This window comes from Dromaius novaehollandiae, chromosome 4 (genome assembly GCF_036370855.1).
Source record: "Dromaius novaehollandiae isolate bDroNov1 chromosome 4, bDroNov1.hap1, whole genome shotgun sequence".
In the NCBI taxonomy this organism is placed as follows: domain Eukaryota; kingdom Metazoa; phylum Chordata; class Aves; order Casuariiformes; family Dromaiidae; genus Dromaius; species Dromaius novaehollandiae.
The window spans coordinates 2,385,306-2,406,810 of record NC_088101.1 but is presented as its reverse complement, the minus strand read 5'-3'; the positions used below and the strand labels follow the sequence as shown (position 1 = coordinate 2,406,810).

Below are 21,505 nucleotides of genomic sequence, written 5' to 3'. Positions count from 1 at the left end.
ACTGAGCCAAAAATGTAAACTCCAGGGCTGTTATTATTCAAAACTATCTCACGCAAACTCCTTACTTATTGAAATGAAGTGGTTTTTCATAGGCCAGAAGGAGAATTTCCATCTTTCACCACAATAACATTTTACTATCAAATAAGTTAATCTGCAGAAACCCCCGGAGCCCAACAGCACTGGGAGAGCCATTTGCATAGCCAGCGAGCCCATGGCTTTTGCACAGTGAGCAGATGCAAAGCCTCCCCCAGAAAAACACGGAGAAAGGGTGACAACAGTCTCATGTCCGAGAGCCACAGCAAAAATCCTCAGCAAGAAAAGCAAGCAACCTGAAGATGGGCAGGGAGCAGGGCTGTTGGCACTGGCCATGAATGTGACCAGGCTGCACCCCAACCCTTCCTGCGTGAGACACCAAGCAAGGTCCTGCTGCAGCTTTCCACCTTCTGCAAGAGCTGAAGCGCTGCGATTTTTGGAGAAACGCAGGAGGCGAGGCCGGGAGTGGGATGCCCAAGCAGGGAGCAAGGTAGCACCTTGGTCTCTGCAGACACAAGTAAGGGAGGAGAGGGCTGGGGGAAGACGAGATGGCACCACTTAGCCTCCTCTCACCTGCACTTTGGTATGGCAGGTAGCAGCTTTCGTGGAAACATGACTCCTGTCACACAACTCCATTTGTATTGATGGCCTGACTTCTCACGCCACGGTTGACTGGCAGGTGGAGACAGCAAGTCAGAATATCATTGCTGGGCATCTCCTCTAGTCATCTTTAACCTAATTCTTCTTCTTCTTTCAGGAAAGAGAAAGCCCCCTCTTGCAACCTTCCCTTGAAAGCAGTGACATCTCCCCAAAGCCAGGCGGTCCACGAGCCTGTCCATGAAGTTCTCAGCAAACCCCATGGATAAGCACCAGCCTCTTTCATGTCATGCTTCAGGAGGAGCTGGAATAAGGGCAAGTTTTTAATTTGCCTGGTCTCCCTGGTATAACCTAGTGATTGCCCTGCAGAGAAGGGAGAAATCTCTGCAAGGCCTGGGGAAACCTCAGCGCCTCGGTCTCTGGGATGAACAAACAGCTGATAGGTATTTTCCAGGGCTCTAGGGGGAAGGTGGCTTGTTCTGATGACTGCTGCTAGAAACAAACAATTTTCTAACCCAGAGAAAAGTGTCTGAGACTTAAAACTTTTTTAAAAACCTGACTGGTATTAAAAAATGCATAGATATTTTAAAAAAGCTAATTAAGTTTTCTTTTTTTTGTGAAACAGCATGATAGAAAAAAAGTCATTTCAGGTTAATTAAAACAGTTGCATTAAATGACGAGGAAAAGTCTCACTTTCCTCTTTTTCTATTAAAACAGACTAAGAGTCACAACCCCAAACCAAAACCATTTTATATTAAAAAAATCAATTCAACAAATATCAAAACCACGACATTCTGACATTTTCAGAATTGTTTGTGTTTTCTCTCAAAGAAAACGCCATTAAAATTGATGAGATTTAACAAGCCGTTCTGTTCTGAAGAAACAGCCTTTTCTAAGAGAAAATTGTTTCAATGGAATTTTTTCCTGTTTTGATCGCTAATTATTTGAAGACACTGGAGTTCTCTGATCCTGGACGTATGACATGGATTATAGTGAAACCAGCTGGAGATTAAATTTCTAACTCACATATGGAGCTCATGACCCTCTTTATGAATCATCACACCGTTTGTTTAATATTTAATGCAACTCTTAGTTACTCTGAAGAAAACGTTGAACAACGGAGGCCCATAAAATTAAAATCACACAGCAAAATTGCAGCTACTTGCAAATCCTCTCCCGTCTTTAGGCCCTCATCACAAATCTGTCTGATCTAGGTTCATTAAGTTTATTTTTTCACTCCCGAGATGGCAAGATAGGATGGAACACTAAAATTTCATATAAACATATCTGATTACAGCTTGGCAGCCTCAAGAGATCCCTGCTTCACCTTTCATGCAAACCTAGCCACGGTAATATCGTGAGATTAAAAAGAAATATTTTTCAGTGCGTTAATCTACTGAAGTCTAAGGAAGAGTGGGAAATTAAAACCGTGTGGCAGAAGAGAAGCACCACTCTAGATATAATTTTGCTATCTTAAATGCTTTGAACATACATGCTGGAAAAATAACTGCCTCACTCATGCTCTCTTCTTCTTCTCCTTAACTCATCGGCCGGGGTGGGGTGGGGGGACAGAAAACTATCAGTAGGTAACTGTATATCTCAATGAATGCAAACCTAGAGTCAGAAACATTTTATCTACCTGTTTCTCCAAAGCTAAAATAAATATATTTTTCCAAATGCCTTTTTGCAGCTTTTAAAAAGGGCTGTCGCATTAACTGCTATAAAAGTAGTTGTGCCAGATGTTTAAAGCTTCCCTGGACCTCCTCATATGAGTATAGGCAGCAAAGTCAAGCCCAAAGCTGGTTCCCATTTGGTCAACCCAAGTCTGACTTTGGTTCAAAGTCCACAGTTTCTATGCAAGAGGACTACAAGGTCCTCAGCTTTCTGCAAAGCAGTTAAATTAACACAGTTACTGCTTCTTGGGCTTACCTGCAAGACCACACCTAGGGAAGCCCTTCTCCCTTTGATGGGATCCCATATCAGCCTTTCCCCAGCCCTCAAAGTATTCAGAAAGAACTGAAAGCTCACGAGCAAAATGCCTATTTCAACCTGAAGCTGACTGATGCAATGCTCAAATTATGTAATGGCTTTGTGATTATTTTGCATGGAAATCCCAGATTGCCTGCCATCCCGATGCAGGACAGCAATGGCGGGGAGCCACCGCCTTGGCTTGCGGCCAGGTCCTGCACCCTGTTCATTTGGGAGCAATGAGCACCCACCCAGTGGAGAAGCAGGTGTTTACAGGAGATTTTTTTTCTGCCACGAAACCGCTTGCAGTGGAGCACTCTGCAGAGCTAGGGATACAGGTTTGTACACCTGCACCTCGCAAATGGGAAAACCCAGTGCTCACCATCTCTCCCCACCTGGCAGCCTGCATAACTATTCCAGCAGCACTCACTCGTGTGCTCCCCAGTAGAATTAATTAATGTTTGCACAGAGCTTTGAAGATGAAAGTACTAAGCAAGTGCTGAATATCAGGCCAGATCCTCAGCTGGCTTAAAAACTGGCATTTCCAGTGTGGCATCTGAGCCCACAATCATACTGTGATAGAGAGGTTCTGCAGGTAACTAAGTAAGAAAAAAGAATAGCAATGCAGGAATCACTTTTTCCAGGACCACTCTTTCTGCAGGTGAAAAGCTCCATGCACAAATCTGCAGAGCCTTGACACTGTTCTCCTTCAAATCTCCTCAAAACTCACCCCTGCAGCGATGCCTACAAATCATTCAACAGCGATTAGCTAGCTGATGTACTGTGACTTTTGCATGTTATACTTGCCATACGCATCCGATCGTTGTTTTGGCCCACCCCATCCATTTACTGAATGTGCTGCTGCTTTTCTATCCACAAACTGTAGGCTCCTTGGGCAGGCACAGGTTTTTTCTTACATATAAGTGCCAGGCCTAGCTCACTACACATGCAAAGAAAAGTCTTTCCAATCCTTTGCAAAAACCACATAACATTATGGATCCACAAAAGTCATAAGACTCAATAGGTGCAGATCCGCTTACTGGGATGTGCATGTTCACGTTCAAAACCATTGATTGCAGAAGCCAACCAAGGAGGTTTAACTCATACACTTTTATATGTAAAGCAGCCGTGCACTTTCACAAAAGCCATGGTGCTATTGCAGTGCATGGGCTAAACTTACTGCTTGGGCTGGATTTTTTCTTTTTCTTTTTCTTCCTTTTTTTTTTTCCTAGTATCAGGAATCGCTCTTAAAATTGCAAACACGTGGTTCGAAACCAAGTTCCACCAGCAAAGCGGGCTGTCACGGGAATAAACTACAACAGTTATACAGAGAGACAAAGTGACTCTTTAAATATGATAGAGCCTGGCAAGGCTGCCTTCCTCAGGGGGCTTGCAATAACACAGCTGCCACTGGAGGACTAGGAGGAGGATGCACAAGCAGCTTGCATGCATCTCGCACCAGGAAGCCACGGCTTACCCAAGCACCACCTTCATCTGCCCAACATATGCCAAAGGCAGGTTCTTCAGCAGCCCGCCACGCATTCCCACTGCTTTTTATTTTGGCACGTTAGGCTAATTGGCTGGAGCCCACGCATCCAGCCCCACTGCCAGGCACACAGAGCACCCCGATACCGCCAGTGTAAACGAGAGCTGGCTCGGACCCACTGCCAGCGTCAGAGAGCAGACTTATCTGCTCTCCATTTTGGTGGCTTTTTAAGGTGCTGGCAGCATAAATGCCACTGCACATCCTCAGCACACACAACTGGACTAGTGTCCAGCGCAGCCACGCATCCAAGCAGAGTCTCCTCAGGTTTTTTCTGCACATGTCAAAGATCATCCAACAGTCTCCTCCTGGGATGCTGGGAAGAAGGGCCTTCGGCTGCACCTAACAGCAATTGCTGATATCGTAACAGGTACGATATTGGTACGGCAGATATTGGCATGGGCAGAACACATTACTTGAGCCCTGGTGAAGCAAGGCTGGGTATCTCATGGGACAGATGTGCCACAGGGAGCCTTCTCTCCAATTCAGTAACTTCCAAGATACCCCAGCTCAGTTTTTGCCATGGCTCTGGTCACCCCCCCAAAAAACCATGGGACCCCCGTGTCTTCCTTTCTGTGCGGTAAAGCAGAAACCTGGCTGCTCTTCACCTAGGATTTACAGTAATTCATCTCCTCTCCTTCTCAAAAGCGATTCCAGGAAGGCAACAGCACAGCTGGCTTCTGAAATCCTGAGCCCATTTCACAGACAAATTATACAGACGAATGTCCCCTTCCCTCTTGGGCACCTGAATTTCTCAGTGCAGGATGAAGCACTAACAAATTGTCACATTAATGGGCTCTGAGATATGTGGTTTAATTGCAATTCTGTGAAAATCACACGTGGGCCCTTGGGCCTGCACTACCCTGTATCAATGACCCCTTTCCATTTTGAGTATGTCTGTGTTGCTTTGTTTCTTCAGGACATCCCCAACCCACAGGGGCAAGCACGACCCCATCACTCAGTCTCCCACCATCCACATCATTACATGACGTCACTTTGGATCCGGGCAAACCTCAAATGAGATGCACGTGATCTAGGAGCCCAACTCAGACCTTGCAGGACTCTCAAAGAATCAGCTACAACTACTTCAGTAGGAAGGTAAGCAGGCAAAGGATGTCGAGGCTCTTTCCATGGCCTCCACTAGACCTTTTCAACTGCTTAACTAAATCAGGCACATGCACTTTTCATAGAAACACAACAGAAAAGCCCTCAAGCCTTTTCCAAAGTTTGACAGCAACACTCCACTCACTTGAATACATCAAATAATACTGCACTTCTAGGTAACAAAATGAAAAAAAGTAGTTAAACTGGAAATGAGTTCCCATGATATGAGTCTCCAGTGAGCGTTACGAACTCCCCAAGATCCCGGCTTTGTGACTACCCTTCTTTTTAGAGAAGGCCAAACCAAAGAGAAAAGTAAGGCTGTCATCCTGAAGTCTCTGGTCTATGCTCCCTCAGTGCAGCAGCATTGCCCAAAACACAGGAGGTGATGATAGCCTCAGCCCACGGCAGGGCCCTTGTTGCCTACCCCAAAAGCGGGGATGTGTCCATATATATGTACTGCAGGCAGCACCAACTCAAGGATGGACCGAACCTGTCAACTTTCAGCCCCCAGCGACTTGTGCTGCAAGCAAAGCCAGCTATATCTCCCCATCTGGCTGCGGATTGTTCTTGCCCCTCCGGTACGTTCTGCAGTCCCGATTTCCTACCGAAATCTCTCTCCGTTGAGGAAAGGCCCTTCTGCCTCTTCAGCATGACTGAGGCAGACGATGCTCTGCATTCGTAGCCTTAATCTCTAGAGAGCCTGGATGAGATTTTCAAAAGCACTTAGTGTTGACCTACCTCTGCTCCAAATCAGTCTGATCATATTAGGTTAACTGTATTTAAGTTTGGCCATATATATTTTGTCGTAATAAACTTACCCCCAAGGAACGCTGCTGCTTTAAAATGAGATTACTAGACTCAGGACTATATTTATGCATCTCAGTAAGAAATCTGATTTTCCAGTTCCAGTTCTGTGGATTTTTGGACCATCTTAAATACTTAATACTGGTGGAACAGAGGTCAATACAATCATATCTCATATCCATGAAAAGGAAATAGTCCCCTAAAAATTCAGTGCTAGAGGACTATACTGGATACCTAATGGCTCAAAACTCCAAAAAATAATGCTTAACATTAGCGGCAGTGTCAAACCAGCCAGAACACTCACATTTCAGCATCTGCGAATGGCTCTGCATCGTCAAGGCCTAAATACCTGTACAGGACCTTATCTTTCACCTCCTCCCTTTTTTTAAACCACCAGGCAACGTGTGTTTCTAAATGGTACAATAAATGACTGTCATCTGTCACCAGCTCTTTTACAACACACAAACAGGGGAGAATCACTTCTGAAGTTAGTCCATAAGGTGCTTCCAGAAGCACCAGAGTAACAGTTGGATGGTCACGGTCATGAAGCTTATAAAATGTAGCAAGAAACATGCCCTTTACAGATCTGTTTTTTAAATTCATATATTAGGCTTTTTTCTACTGCATTTTCCCTTTTGAGATATATATATATATTTTTTTTTTTAACAGAATCCATAATTGGTCCATCTAAGTGATTGACAGGGAAGGTGAAGGAACAGCCTGTTAAGTCTTGACTGCTGGAGTAATGAATAGAGAAGCTGACATGTTAAATTTCTTCACCTCCAATTGGAATTATAAATTATAGACCTCTTTCACATTATCATAATACTAAGTTCATCTTAAAAATAGAATGATTCCTTGGGGGTGTATTTAGAGTGAAAAAAATACATATCTAATGCTACCGTACCTAAAATACCTTCACATTTTAATATAATTGGATCAATATTTTTCCATTCTGTTCTTATTTTGGGGAATTAAGAAGCAGAAGCAGTTCATCTTACATTTTCTAAAAGGTCCAAAGCTGGACATTCAGAAATGTTTAAAAGTTGTCTGTAATTTAACCTATCCTCCTGCTCTCCCCATACAGCTGCTTGAGAGGTTGCTTCTTCACAGATTTGTCAAGCTTCACTTCTTTGCAGCAAGCTGCAAGATCTGAAGAAGTCTCAAAGAACTCAAGTTCCCAGCCCGTAAAACCCCTTAATTCAGCCTCCATCCCTATGCAAACAACCCCTGCAAAAGACATCATCAAGTTAAAATTAATCAGTTTGTGTGCTAGCAAGCACAGTCCATCAACAAAGCCAAGCACTAAACCACAGGGAAACGCCTCTGGGCCAGACAGACTGCATTTAAACTCTCCAATTTATTTTGCACAGGAGAGAGAGAAGATAGCAAGTTCAAAAGTTTTGAGAGCTTCAAATCATGCTGCTATGAAGCCTTGAGGCCCAGCTGCTAAGAGCCTCACCCCCTGGGCAGAAGCAGGGAGGAGATGCATATTATTGGCACAGTGGGCCACCCAACAGGGACAACAGGCTCAGGGGAGCTGTCACCTTCCCCAAAACTCCTTCTCTTGTTGCTCGGAGGACATATATAGCCTTGTTGGCTGTGCTGTGTCCTACTGACTGTTCCACCTTAAGCACTACGATTGCCACCTGTTTTCTATCTCCAGAAGAGTCTCAACACAGGGAGAGGAGAGGGGAAGGGAAAGGAAAGAGAAATACCCTTCAAATAAAATCTGGCACTGTTCAGCATTTCCGTCACCTCAGCAAAAACCCTCTTGCAGCACAAATAAATGTACCTTATTAATTTTGTGGGATCTTCTCCTAATAGTGCAATTAGCTTTTGTAGGAGATAGGCCCATGTACCGTCTTGAGAATAGACTCTGCGGCATCCGTATCTACATAATTTCAGGAACACTCCTTGCAAATTAAGGAAAGTATTGGTTGTTACGCAGCACTTTAAACATTGTCTTAGCATTGAATCCCAAGGGACCCTGAGCAACCTCTGGCAAGGAGCACGCACCTAACCAAGGGTCCATGGAAACGGAGGGTCCAGTCACAGCTTGGATATCCACCACACCAGCCCAGGCAGAAGGCAACCAGGAAATATAGCCCTGGGCTCACCACTGCATTTTGCAGCCCTGTACTGCCAAAAAAAAACCTGCACGACACCTGCTGTGGATTAGGCAAAAGCAGCTTTGTTTTATTTCAATTACTGCGGGGCTGGTAAATTATAACCCTTATCCATCAATAGGATGGTCTTCATTAGTCTGTTCCCCATCATTTAACATGCCTATAAGCCATTGCCAAACAGATTATACCGACTGTTCTGTTAATATCCTGTATTCAGCAAACGGGGAGGAAATTGTATTATTCTGGTAACTGTTTAATGTTTGCCACCAGACACACAAGGCAAATGTGTCCAGGAAATGCTTCCTGGCCCAATGTCACCTGATGAATAAGTCCAGACACTCTATTCATTTGCGAGGAAGCCACGAGAAATAACTGCAAAGAAAGCAGAGCTACTGCACACAGTAAGAAGTAAATGAGCTAATAAATACTGCCACGCTGTATCCTAGCACGCAAAGTAATGTTTTATTGCGTGCTTTAAAATTAATATGTGCTATTTTGTTGTTATCAACACACGCTCACGAATGCCTGATCCTTCACACTCCACAAACACGACATGGTGACAAATCAAAACCCGCTCTAGGCACTTCATCACCCAAAGGCAGAAAATACAACACGTTGAGCCCCCATTCACTCTGCCCTTCGCGAATAACCAATATTAAAAGCAGCAAGAACCATTTTACTCTTGTCAAGATCAGTTCTCTCATCTGGCTCCAATAAGCCACATCTGCATTTCCCTGCAGTACCTTCCCCCCCACACACACTTCACCTAAATATAACCTTTCAACTGTGTCACTGGCCTGAATTTAACAAAAAAAGCAAACAAACAAGCAAAAAACCCCCCAAACTTCAACCCTAATATATGCATCCAGGTGTATAGCTGATGGGAATGTGCTCGCTGCAGGCTCCCTCTATCATCAGAGGAGAGGCAACATTTCCAGACCTTAGATGGGCTAAACTACCTTCTGAGGATGTCCAAGTTTCTCAACTGACTGGGAAAGCACTTGGGGCAACCAGGCTATTCATACAGGTAAAATGAATCCCAACCTACATGGACCCGACTTGTTATTTTCCCCAGTCAAGGCTTTGCATGGAGGACAGAGGCATGGTGGCTCCACCAGCAGGTGTAGGACCCGTCTAGAGAGTATGAAGCAAAGGTCCCCAAACAACCGGCTCCCACCAATACTCAGCACCGCACAATCTCCAGCTTTGCTTCAGCCTACTCACAGAACATCTAATAATTATTCTATTAATTGCACTCGATACCTGCAAAACGTATGCTGGAGGAAAGCACAAATAAACCCTGGCTTCTCCACAGCTCCATGCAAGATAATATGGGGGGGGGGGGGGCAATTATTCTGCTACATCTGTCTGTCAGTGTCGAAATCGAACGGACCAGCTGCAAGGAGAGGTGGGGATGCAGGATGCACGTGCAATAGCGGCTGTCTGGGTCCCACCTGCCACCTGGGACAGGACAACACTGCCCGGCAGAACGGCAACGTTTGAACTCGGAGGCATTCAAAGTGCTGATCGGTGCCAGGGGTGAGGTCCGAACCTGTGCAGACAGCTGGTAGCTCTGGAGCCTCTGCCTCGTCCTGCCTAATCTGCAGTAACTTGGAGGAGAGGCCTTTCAGAGAAGAGCCAGGACCCACGGCATCAATCCATAAAACCAAGCCCCCGTAAGGCGCTTAAACAGGGCATGTGGTAACGGAGGCACCCAAGAAAAACTGGCCACTTCTGCAAAAAGAGTCCCTAAGGTGAGATTTATGCAAGTGCAGAAAGGCCTTAGAGTTGCTTTAGCTTCCTGGAGGACTTGCATTCTTGAATGCCTCAAATGGCTTTGGAAATACTACTCCAAATCCCAGAGCCTTCTAATCCAGTGGGGCTGCCAGCTCCTAGCCGGAGCAAATCACACTTTCCTTCCCAACGGAGTCATTTCCGTCTGAGTGTGGAAACCTCGCATCTATCCTGCCTGTGGTTTTTGGCCGTTGAGAAAAACGGCCAGCTCAGAATCATCCACTGAAGATTAAATCCAATAGATGTTGCATTTCAAGGGAAATTAGAAAAAAAGCACATTGTACCTTTGATGGAGCACTCTGAGGAGCCAGAGGGCTCTTATTTACTTCTGGGAAGACTGAAGGGGCAGCTAGCAGGACTACATGTCGGCACAGACGATGGTCGTTTTATTCAGATTTATAATGGGATGTTTAAGTCATCTATTATATATGCGTTACAACCAAGCTTTATAAAATCTGTCAAATTGCAAGCCTCGGCAACAAAACCAGCCAAAGATACGTAAGCGGCAATCCAAGAAGATACTCCCCAGGAATTAAATTTTGTAAACAAACATTTCAGCTAATTGCCTTCTTGTTCTCAGTGCACTGAAGGCACCATTTAGCCAAAGCATTTGTCTACAGAGTTTAGTTTCTTCCATTTAATGAATGCTGATCCTGTCCTAGCCTCAACTGGTACATCATCAGGATCAACATGAAATGCTAATGGAGGAAGACGCCTAATATCATTGCAAGAGTTTAAGCTACAACCGCAGCTACTAAAGCAAATCCATTTCACCTGTTTCTTCTCGGGCTTCCTAGTGAGACAGATTTTAAAATTTCCATGGGGAGAAGCGCGTCGTACAAGGCTACGCAGATCAGAGGATAAAGCTTTCAGCTGTTAATTACAGCCCACATTTTCCAAACCTGCAAACCCAAGCTGGTCATTTCGCCAGCACGACACATAATTAGCAAGGCTTGTTTCAGAGCGGCACCTTCCCGAATCAGCTCACCTTCAGAAAGTAAGGCAGCTGCCTCCATCAGGGGGGATAACCATGCCGGCCAGATAGCAAAACCACTTGCAATTCATGGCAGAAAATGCAACAGGGTCCCCAATTTTTGCTCGTTGCTCTGTTGGCCAGGTAAAGCCTCTACCTCAAGGCATCACGAATACTCTCAGATATGACCCGCATTTTAAAATAGCGCCATTTCTTTCTTTCCGTTGATCCGACTGTCTGTCACCTCTTCGAGGAGCAACTTTGCTGCAGAGGCTTCCAGCAGAAAGTCTGCCAAGATCCCGGTTTTGACCCAAAATGCTGCTTCAGGCCCCGCATGTTCTCGCCATTGCACTGGCAGCTATCGCTCCCAACACTGAAGTTATCCGCATGCAGATTTGCAAAGGCCACCGGTTATCCACGTAAACTCTGAAGGGCATTAGCAGCATAGCTGACACACGCTGACAGCACGCACGGCTCTGGGAAGGGAATAAGCAGCGTCGGCTGCTTGAATAATTGATGTGCTTTTACTCTGCCCCATGGCCCAGTTATTACATTGTTCGCTCTCCTCAACTGCCTGTGGTTTCTAAATTAATTAGAAATCTTAATGTCATGGCCAACTGGTCAAAAAGGAAAAAAAAAAAAAAGAAAAAAAGGAAAGGAAAAAAGGTACCAACTACAAAAAGGAAAGCGCACTATTCATGCCCTCGAGCTCTGCTATCTCTTACTTTGGCCTGGTCACGCAGAGAATAAAAGCGCAGGCTAAAATTTCGTGGCCTGCTTGCTGATGCTAACAGCAGAAGCAAGATTAGAGCAGGCTCTTGCAAAGGGGGAAATCCGCTCCACCTGCAGAAAGCCCCCAATTCCTGTTTCATGGGTAAAAAAATTAAAAAAAAAAAAAAAAAATCAAGTCTGGGTCCCCTCTCCCAGAAGAGGGGATAAAGCCTTTTCTAGGGGGTAGCAATGCTACACTATGCCAAATGCAGGTACGCTGCTAAATCCAGGTCTCGAGGAATTAGGGAGCTCTGAGTTGCCCTCGTCTTGCACTCGGCACAGCTAACTGACTCCCTTTCCCAGACAGAAAAAATTGCATACAACCACCTCAACTCAGAGAACATGAGAAGCCGCTGAAAATTACACATCGATCAAATGTACCAATACGAGTGGCCATTTCTTTGCGGCGTACGTAGCCTTATCTACTTACAATAATGCTCACGCTTCAACTTTAAAACAACGTCTATAGCTTTTAAGAAACCCATTGGGAAAAATTCCGCTGCTTGAGCCACGTCGCAATAAAGCACAGGGAGTTTCTTTCCAAGTCCTTGGAAAGCACTTAGCCATGATAAATCCGGGGGTATTTTTAGTTTCTTACTTGAGAAAAAGACAGTTTTTTTTTAAATCTGTTTACAACAACTGTAGGCTTTCCAAAAGCGCAAATAAATACACACGATTGAATTCACTGAAATCATTTCAAATTGTTCAGCTAACTTACGGACTAATTTCACTTATAAAAGAGCATCAACTAATCAAAATACCAGTGAAATTCAATATTGCAGCACAGTCTTTCTTTTTGCCAACCCATAGCATGTTATCGCAATCTGCAAGATATCTAGAGGGGAGGAAAAGTATAAAATACCTTTCCATTATTCCTCTTTTAAAATGCTTGATTTGAAAGAAATAGGGTTTTTCAGTCTCTTTTTGACCTGGATAAAACAACTCACACTCTGAGAAAGTAACGTTTGAGCTCCCATTACAGTTATCCTGCTTTACTAGTACACAGTCCTGGGATAGAAAAGGGAGCTGGCAATGGTGACACAAGTCTTTAAGAATCAGTGTCATTTAAAACTCTAAAGGAAGCATCCAACAAGAGCAATGCCATTCATCCTCTTTCACAAGGCAACCCCAAACACCATGAACCAAAACTACAGGAGAGTGTGGTTCTGTAAAAACTTAACATGTTTTGCTCAAATGCTTATTTTGGTCCTTGAGCTTCTTTCCCTCCCAAGTATTTTGTTCTTGCCTATTGCAATTTTACATTAAACTGATGCATGCAGAGTACACTACAAAAAATTCATGAGGATCAGCGTACCTTGCAAATTAAAGCCATTTTAGGGCATTGCAACATCTGAGAACTGAGGTGGTACCTTCCACCTGCAGAGAGGGAAGAGGCCAAAAGGTTGCAATACTGAGAAAGGAGGGGGCATCAGTCCACTCCTAGGATGTGTGCTTGCTGTCTTTGTTTACACACTGCCTCTAAAACCCATATGCTAATCGTCAGCAGTACAGCACTGCAGATGCAGTGAACACAAGATGTCACTCACATGCATTTTTCAAACCAAAGCAGCAAAACAGTGCCTCACAATAACATGTAAAATGCTCATACAGAAACTTTCCTGAGCCCTTTTCCGTAAGGAAATACGCTAAAGAAACGACTGTGCCTATGTAACTGAAAATACGCAAAACCCACAAGCTGAGACAGCGTTGCAGATTCACACAGTATGAGCAGGTTGAGCGCTTTAACATTTTAGCGCAGCTAACAAATGAGGCAAGACTATATGATCTAGTAATTACCTTTTCTTGTTCTTCGGGTGCTAAAAATCCATACGCTATTTTTTGCGAACTACTGAATTCAGCATTTCTGGAAACAAAAAGAAAAAAATAATTAAAAAACATTTATACTTGCCACCAAGGACTTCTTGCGCATCCATGAACATTTTGCCATACATGCAATAGAGGATACAGCAATGAATATATATTGTCTTTTTGGACAAATATATTTGATTTTTAAAAGCCTGTAAGAATAGGAGAAAACACAGGCAATCACCCAATTTGGAAGAAGAGTATTAAAATAAGAAACAGAAACTAAGACACGAAAAGCCTGTGTAAGATAGGATCCAGTGCTAACAGGGTCTGGTCATTCCCCAGGAGCCATGCATGGCAGCGGGTCCCTAAACCTTGGATGATCTGGAGCACTGAGGTTCCAGTCCCTACATTGCGCCCAGGTCACTCCACAGCCTAAAAGCTCTGCACACCAAAAAAGTGGCCCTAGGACTCCAGGTTGAGCACAGCTGATCCAGAACAATCCTCATTTAATCTTTGATGGTCATAAGACAATTTTCACCCCAATCTTCCTTGTTCTTCAGCAGATACTCCCATGGGAGAATGAAAAGGAGGAGACTCCTATGGCTAAGGCATTGGTCCCCAGCACATAATTAATCTTATTTATTTGCTAAAGAACCAATCACTTGTGTTCAGTAACCTTGGAAGTCATATGAGTAAATTAAAACCTAAAACCAGACTTAAGAGTCCAACACGCATGCTATTTTTGGAGTACCATGGATGCTCTGGAAGAAAAAGAGACCTGGTCCAGGTCTGTCCGTCAGCAAAACTGCCTCCATAAACAATAAAGATATTTTGGACCACCTAAAAAATTTACAGGCAAACTCAGGGTAAGAGCAGCTATTATTTCTCACTGTACAAATGAAAAAAATCCCTAGAGGTTAGCTGTTTTTCAGCTACGGATTTTTATTGAATATATACAGCTCGAGTAGGAAAAACAGTTTTACGACTGCCGAACAGACCAGGCAATATCTCATGAGCAGCATCCATATACCTTATTTCTAGGAAGAATGCCATTTGCTTGGTCTAGTCTGCTTATATCTTATAGCAAAAACTACACCTCACTCAAGGCAGTATTTGGAGAATAACTCTGATTTGAAGTCAGCGCTATACAGCCAAAACTGGTTTGCCTCGTCTGAGGACGTTAATGTTTGTTACCCCATTACTTACAACAACTATTTAAATGAAATTAAAACAAGATCTTTGCGTCATTTATGACACCCTGGATTTCACTTCTGCTAGGGATATAAAGGGATAGAGAGATAGCACAATGTACAGTGGTTTATGGCTCTACTGTGCCACTTTAGAATGCAGCACATGCTTTCCTCCCAGTGCACCCCTATTTTATCATAATGTGAGAGTACTGACTGAGAAATCTTTCTCCTTTTCCCTCCCCAAATGCCAAATGCATAACCTTGAGCTGGCCTCTGCCATAAGCCATTTCTATGCAGATTTGAAAGCGAGCTTGGAGAATGCCTGCTCATGTTTTAACCACATAAGGGAGCAATACATGGACTCCTGCACAGCAGAGATTTTGCAAAATACTTGTTAGAAAGGCATCACTCACTAGCAGCAGATGCAGTGCAGGGATCTGCAGCTAGCTGATGCCCTAAAATGTAGTACGAACACATTTAAGAAGGGTTTTGTCTGATTTCCGTTGAAACTCAGTGTGACAAGTGCTTTCCCCACATGCAGAGGAAGCTCTTTATTTGTTTTTTTTTCTCCTTTTACTGCTTTCCATACCACTCTACTAACCTACTCCCCACCCTCTAAAATGGCAGTATTTCTTCTCAGAAGGCATCCGTCATTTCTTAGCCGGCTGTATTCAGCCCAGACTACGGGCTCCGAGTGGCATTTTCGACCTGCAAGTGCTATTTGGCAAGTGGTTTAACTTAAGACTCTGATGAAGTGGGGAAATCGTCTTATCTCTCTTACTCCATCCCACATCACCCTGCAGCTCTACCTGCAGAGATTAATGCTAAATGGATAATGCAGATACTTCAACACAGCCCACTCTTACTAACGTGACTGCGGGTGTTCATAAGGCCAAATATTTCTAAATCCTCTGCTACTGTGAGCGATGCATCTAATAGACTAGGACAAGGGCGTACTGCTCTGCATCATGAGATGCCAAAAAGAGGGCAATTAATCTGCAATCCAGCATGCTTCCTCACCGCCATGCCAAAACAGAAGCTGCTGTTAGGGAAAGCGATGATAAACACTGTCTGCTCGGTGACAGCAACGTCTGGGAGGAGCATCCATCACAGCGTAATGGCTCGGCCTCGCCTTGCTGGAGTCTGGCAACACCTCAAAACAGGACAATGGGTGGCCTTCATTATTGCTCCTCAACTTTCAAAAGCCATGCAAAGGGGTTAAGTGCCCCACCAGGCGCACATGAAGAAAGCTCGATGGGTAAGATGGTACCAAGTAGCCCCTTTCTGGCTCGGTTCAGATATGGGAGCAAGCACCCAACATTGTGCTGCTGGAGAAGAAAACCACCGCGGAGCAGCACAATGTCATCTCTGAGCATCCCTGTCCCTGCATCAGCCCTGGAAAACCAAATAAGCTACTTCCACCTACAGTGACTTAATTAACATGCACCCTACAGATCTTCCCCAATCCCACGCATTACCGTCCTCCATTACGAAGCTCTTTTGATGAAAGTGATTAAAGCTAACAATTATAATTTCTGTCTCAGAAGCCCCTGGAGGCCTCAGCTAAGCTCAGACTCCGTTGTTCACACAACACAATGAAAAGAAATCTCTCTCCTGAACAGCTCATACCTCCAGAAGACAAGACAATCAAGGAATAAGAGAGAGAAAGGCTCAGAAACAAAAAATAATTGCTCAAGGTCAAACAGCCAGCCACCAGCAGAGCTCGAATAAACCCCATCTCCTCTGGCATTCACGCACAGGTGCTGACTCTCCAATACTAAGTTTATCAACTAATACACTTTATCAAGTGTCAAGAGCAGAAGTGATTCATAGCATTCTCTGCTCTTCTGTGTGAGAATATACATTTTGGCAGTGGCTCTCCAAGCTAACCACAGTGAAAGAGCTACCTTAAACAGACTTCACGAGCAGAACATATTAAGTGAGATTTCAGCAAAACACGCAGTGCCCACGTGTGGAGGCAGAGTCTGAAGAGCCCTGAGCTTTGATTACCTGCCAAGCCCATACAAAAGAATACGTCCTGCCTTCCCAGGCCCTTTTTTCTCCTGCAAGAACCTCTCGGACTAAAGCGGAGACCAGCTGCAAAACCGTGACCTGTACTGATTGCCCCCGTGCTGTCTGCTCTGCATCTTCAGGATCCCAAAGCACCTTTTTTCACTGAACTACAGATATGTATCTAATGCATCCACACACTGAATCACGGAGCTGTCCACACCACCCTGCGATGTGACCAGATGAATATCCCTCACGGGACAGAGGCTGCCAATGGGCTGGTCTGTGACAAACCAAAGTTGTCACCTGCTACACAAGCATGGGCATCACCTGATAGAGGCCACCTCTGTATTTCCCAAGTGATAGGCACATCTCAAAGTTTTGCAGAATACAGCCTTTGAGTATCACAGAATAAGGAGCTCTCCCCTGGGATGCTCACCTACAACCTTGGATCATCTTGATGCAGTTCTATCAAAGCAAGCAGGAAGGAGTAACAGGACATGATTGTGCAACAGAGTCCACGTTGCCCAGCTCATGGGTCAGCTTCCACCCCTCTCCCAGGACGCACTTCTGCACCAAGCTGCACTCTTCCTTTCAATTTCCAGAGAAAGGCTTGCCATACATCTTGTGCATATTACGGACAAATCAATCCCGCTCCATTCTTTATTCTTCCATCAATGCTTTCAGCGAAGAGTGATTGCCCAAGTGCCCTTCCCCACCTCATGTTTTCAAGTTTTAAGGAATGGTCAATCCAGATATGCATAATTATAATTGCAAATGGATCATTTTATCTCGTACTCTTATATTTTAATGGGATTATGTATGGTTAAATCTCTACGGCAACATTTAAAGTCAAAACCTCTTATGTCATTCACATGTGTTTTAGATACTTGAAAATGTTAATATGCAATGGGTGATATTACAAAAGGTTAGACTAACTACCTAGCGCTGTTATGACACCATATATCTCGAACAGTTTTCACTGATTACTAGAAAAATCCTTCAAAAACAGTATAGCTGAAATTTAATAAAACTTCCTGCTACACAATTAATCTGCAAGAGAGTGCTGCTGTTGTGCACCTCACAGAGAAAGAACAAATTAAGAGTGTGCAAAGTGAGCAAAGCTTTTAGTCTCTGCAAACAATTTTAGCGCATAAAATATTAAAAGCAATGCTAAACTAATCTTTGGCAAGAATTAGAGGCAATTCACTGCAGCTCGTATTATGAATTCCTTTGGTTTACCATTTAAAAAACATTAGAGTCTACCATTACGGTTGTGTATCACAGTGCTGTACATTAACCTCCGCAATTTTCTAGCATGCTATATTGCAGGAACACAAATGAGACTATCCGGCAAAAAGGCTTAAAAAAGACGTAATATTTAAAGTGAGCAGACAGGAAAGTTCTTTGCTCCTTCCTGCCAAAGACAGCAAGAGAAAGTCCAGTCCTCTCCTCCACAAAGCAAATGGTAAAATCCCATTAATTTCCCCAGGAACAGACAGATCTCCAGCATCTGGGAAAGGATTCAGTCTAAATACATCACAGACATAACAGATGAATGATTTGGGGGAGAGAGGTCACCCGCTCTCATTTTAACACTTCTGTGTAACAGGCACAGAGCAGGTCATTTCTGTAAGCTTGAAAATACTTTGAGGGCTTGCAGTAGGATTTTCCCTTCAGCAGTGTCTGCCTTCTGTCTCTGTCTTCTTCTTGTTCCGATGCCTAATGGCTTTCAAATCTGTTCTTTGAGTGTCCAAGAAGCTTAAAGCCTACCCTTAACACTTACTGTTGCAGGGCCCACTTGGATGAAATTGTGCGCTCCTATACTTAATAGGAAAATATTTACATTATATGTGTTTTAGAACAATCACATCCTTTCTGCTCAAGAATCAAATTGCAGGCTGAATTTTTCACCTGCATATAATATATGGGAGTTTGCCCTTTCATAGCAACACATCTGTAATAGGCACAGAGAAACAATCACTATATAAAAAAGACACATCATGATTGCAAATTATGCTAATTTCCAAGATGAAATTTGTCCCTTCATAGATACATATAGCATCAAGCACCTAAACAGAAGGGAGGATTTTGCTTCATAATAGTTTTTGAAGTAGCCATCATTTCAAGCCAGCCTCCCAGTTTCGTAAGCAATATACTGGTCCGAGCTGGGTTGAGGAGCACGCAACCGGTAACTTGAAGCCCAGGCCATAGTATGGGAAGACCCAGCGGGTGCACTGCACTAGCAAGTCATTTCACGTGAGAGGGGAAGCAGGGCACCTGTGGTCCTCCCGGCACTAACCCCAGGGACGCGTGCTACAGCAGCATTTCTTCAAGGATGGGCTATTACACTGGCACAACACTGACCGCACTTCTGTTTCATGTAAATTCCCAGCAAAGGCCTTAGGAGATAAAACTGATTAATCCTAATTAAAATGAAAATCAAGGAAATGACACAGTCTGTTGAATCTACTTGATGAATCAAAAGCCTCCCTCATTCCTATGTTAATTGTCTTTTTACAAATGTGCAATACACTCATACACACAGAATAATGTTTTCATATTTTTCTTCGCTGGGAACATTAAGGGCCAGATGTTAGAAAGCTCTCGGCGAACCCGTCTGAATATCGGGCCCTGGCACAAGTGTTTAATGGATGCTGAGTACTTTTCAGTCTCTGATCCTCAAGGTTGGGTCACAGTTTAAAAAAAATAATCCCGGCCTGCAGCAGTAGGCAAAGAGACAGCCCAGCCCCTGCAGTAAGGTAGGGCCCAGCATTTCCTGAGCATGCCAAAAAGTGGGCTGCACCTCTCCCAGCTGTGGAGAGAAGGAGCAAGCAAGCTATGACCCATCCATGGGATGCTGGTGGCACAGGTCGGCCCTACGCAAAGCGAATTTTGGGGGATAGGGCTTGTCTTGGCAGGGATGGTGTCTATGTGGGGCAGAAAAGCGAGCCACCTTTAGGTGAGCAAGTAAGTAGAGCGAGTACGGCTGGTGGGGCTGGGAAAGCTCTGGGGCACATGCATCGCCCTCCCGGCCCTAGAAAGAAAATCAAGACCTTCTGGAAACCGAGCAGATAGATAGCAAACGGCAGCTTGTCACAGCTGGCTTGTCGGTGCAAAACCTGAGCCTGAGTCTAGAAAGTATGCTGAAGTCCTAGATTCAACACGCCCAATCCCACGTGCAAGATGCCACAATAGCATTGGAAAGGCAACATCTGATGAGTTAAATTTAACCAACATAAAGTCACCAAACACCAACTCTCAATTTGTATGAGTTAGGGAAAACATGAGTGGAATATCATTGCTCACGTTTTCACAAAAAGGCTACTCACAGGTAACACTATATCACCGTAAAGACATTTGGGAAAGCAATCGAAGTGCTGAGATATTCTTGAAATGCAGGAATGCAGAAAAGACCCCTTCAAAGACAGTCCAATTTAGCATGTGAATGAGTTTAAGAAGAAGGAACCTAGCACACTGCTAACTCCAGCAAGTTAAGATGTAGGATGCATCTGGCACAATGGGGGTCTCTTTCTCCACTTTTTAGAGACATACACAACACATTAAAAAGATCCACGTTCAATTTGTATGCAGTCAAAATAGTACGTTGCTTAAAGTTGGGGAGGGAGAAGTAAACCAAGATAAGTGGTGAAGACAAACTGGACGAAATCCAGAATCTGCTGCGTTATTTGCTTAGACACCATTTATTATGGTTACATTTTATTATACAGTAGTAAAAAATTACAAGGCAACATCCTGTGTTATTTCCCACTGGGATAAATGATACAGATGTACTATTAAATCTCAAAACCAGCACCAGTCTGCCAGGCTACGTTCCATTTGTGTCTTTATAATGTGTCAATAGGCTGACATTTATGCCTTCTGATGGTAAAGCTATTTATATTATAGGCATTTAAATGTGCCGTAAAATGCATAGCACAACACAACTCTAGAACCCTTCCAACACTTACCAAAGCAAGGCACACAAAGCAAAAAGCCCACCACACACAGATTTAGGACATCCCGGCTCTGCTTCTTCCATGCTAAGTCACTAAGCTTGGCCGTTTTTTGGATGCTTTAAAAACATCCTTAAAAAGGAGGGTTAATGCAGCCTTTTTCTCTGTGCACATATTCAACGTGCAGTTACATTTGATTTTGTTTTATAAATATTTGTCCTTTCCCCAAACGGTGGTTTTTTTTCAAATCTAAATCACTGACTTCCTTGTTTGTTGGACGATGGGACATGCCCAGACCTCAAGCTGACCTGCAGGCCAGCCGGCAACCCTATGCTGATATTTGTAACAAAAAAATAGTGGCTGCAAGGCACCTACCCCACTTCTGTTCCTGAACCATGTAAACACACCGGCAAAAGGTGGGGTCCAACGGGGATCTCATTGAGCCTCAGGGAGAGCAGACACTGGGCCACGGAGAGCGTGTGAACTGCACCGTAGTCTCAGCGTGGTCACTGATGCTGGGGGATTTCAAAGGCATCAAGCCCTGTAATGCTGAGGTAGAATGGGATTTCTCTGTTTAACCCCCACTAGGTCCTCTGAAAATCCCAGCTGTGCGAGCAACCACGACTAAACACCCAAAGGCCTGCTACTAAAAGGCCTCTTTGAGAGAAATTCCAGGATGAAAACACGCAAAACAGCAGATACTACTGATCTCAGCCTCCTCAATGGCCTCTCTGTAGCACCATCCCCAATATTTTATTAATCAGAAGCAAGGTGAACAGCACTTGGCAATGCAGGTGGGGGGAACCAGATGGGGGCCACCGAAA

General features: G+C 44.1%; 1 protein-coding gene across 5 annotated transcripts in view; it reads right to left on the bottom strand.

Moving 5' to 3' along the window:
• Positions 1–21,505, bottom strand: part of ADGRL3 (adhesion G protein-coupled receptor L3) — a 437,224-nt gene that overhangs the window by 340,042 nt on the left and 75,677 nt on the right. For 4 of the 5 annotated variants that reach the window (XM_064510233.1, XM_064510238.1, XM_064510236.1 and 1 more), the window contains exon 3: positions 13,514–13,580. The exons of the other annotated variant lie outside the window; for it this stretch is intronic. The gene's annotated coding sequence lies outside the window, so the exon portion shown is untranslated. The remainder of the gene's footprint in view (positions 1–13,513; positions 13,581–21,505) is intronic. 5 annotated transcript variants of the gene reach the window in all.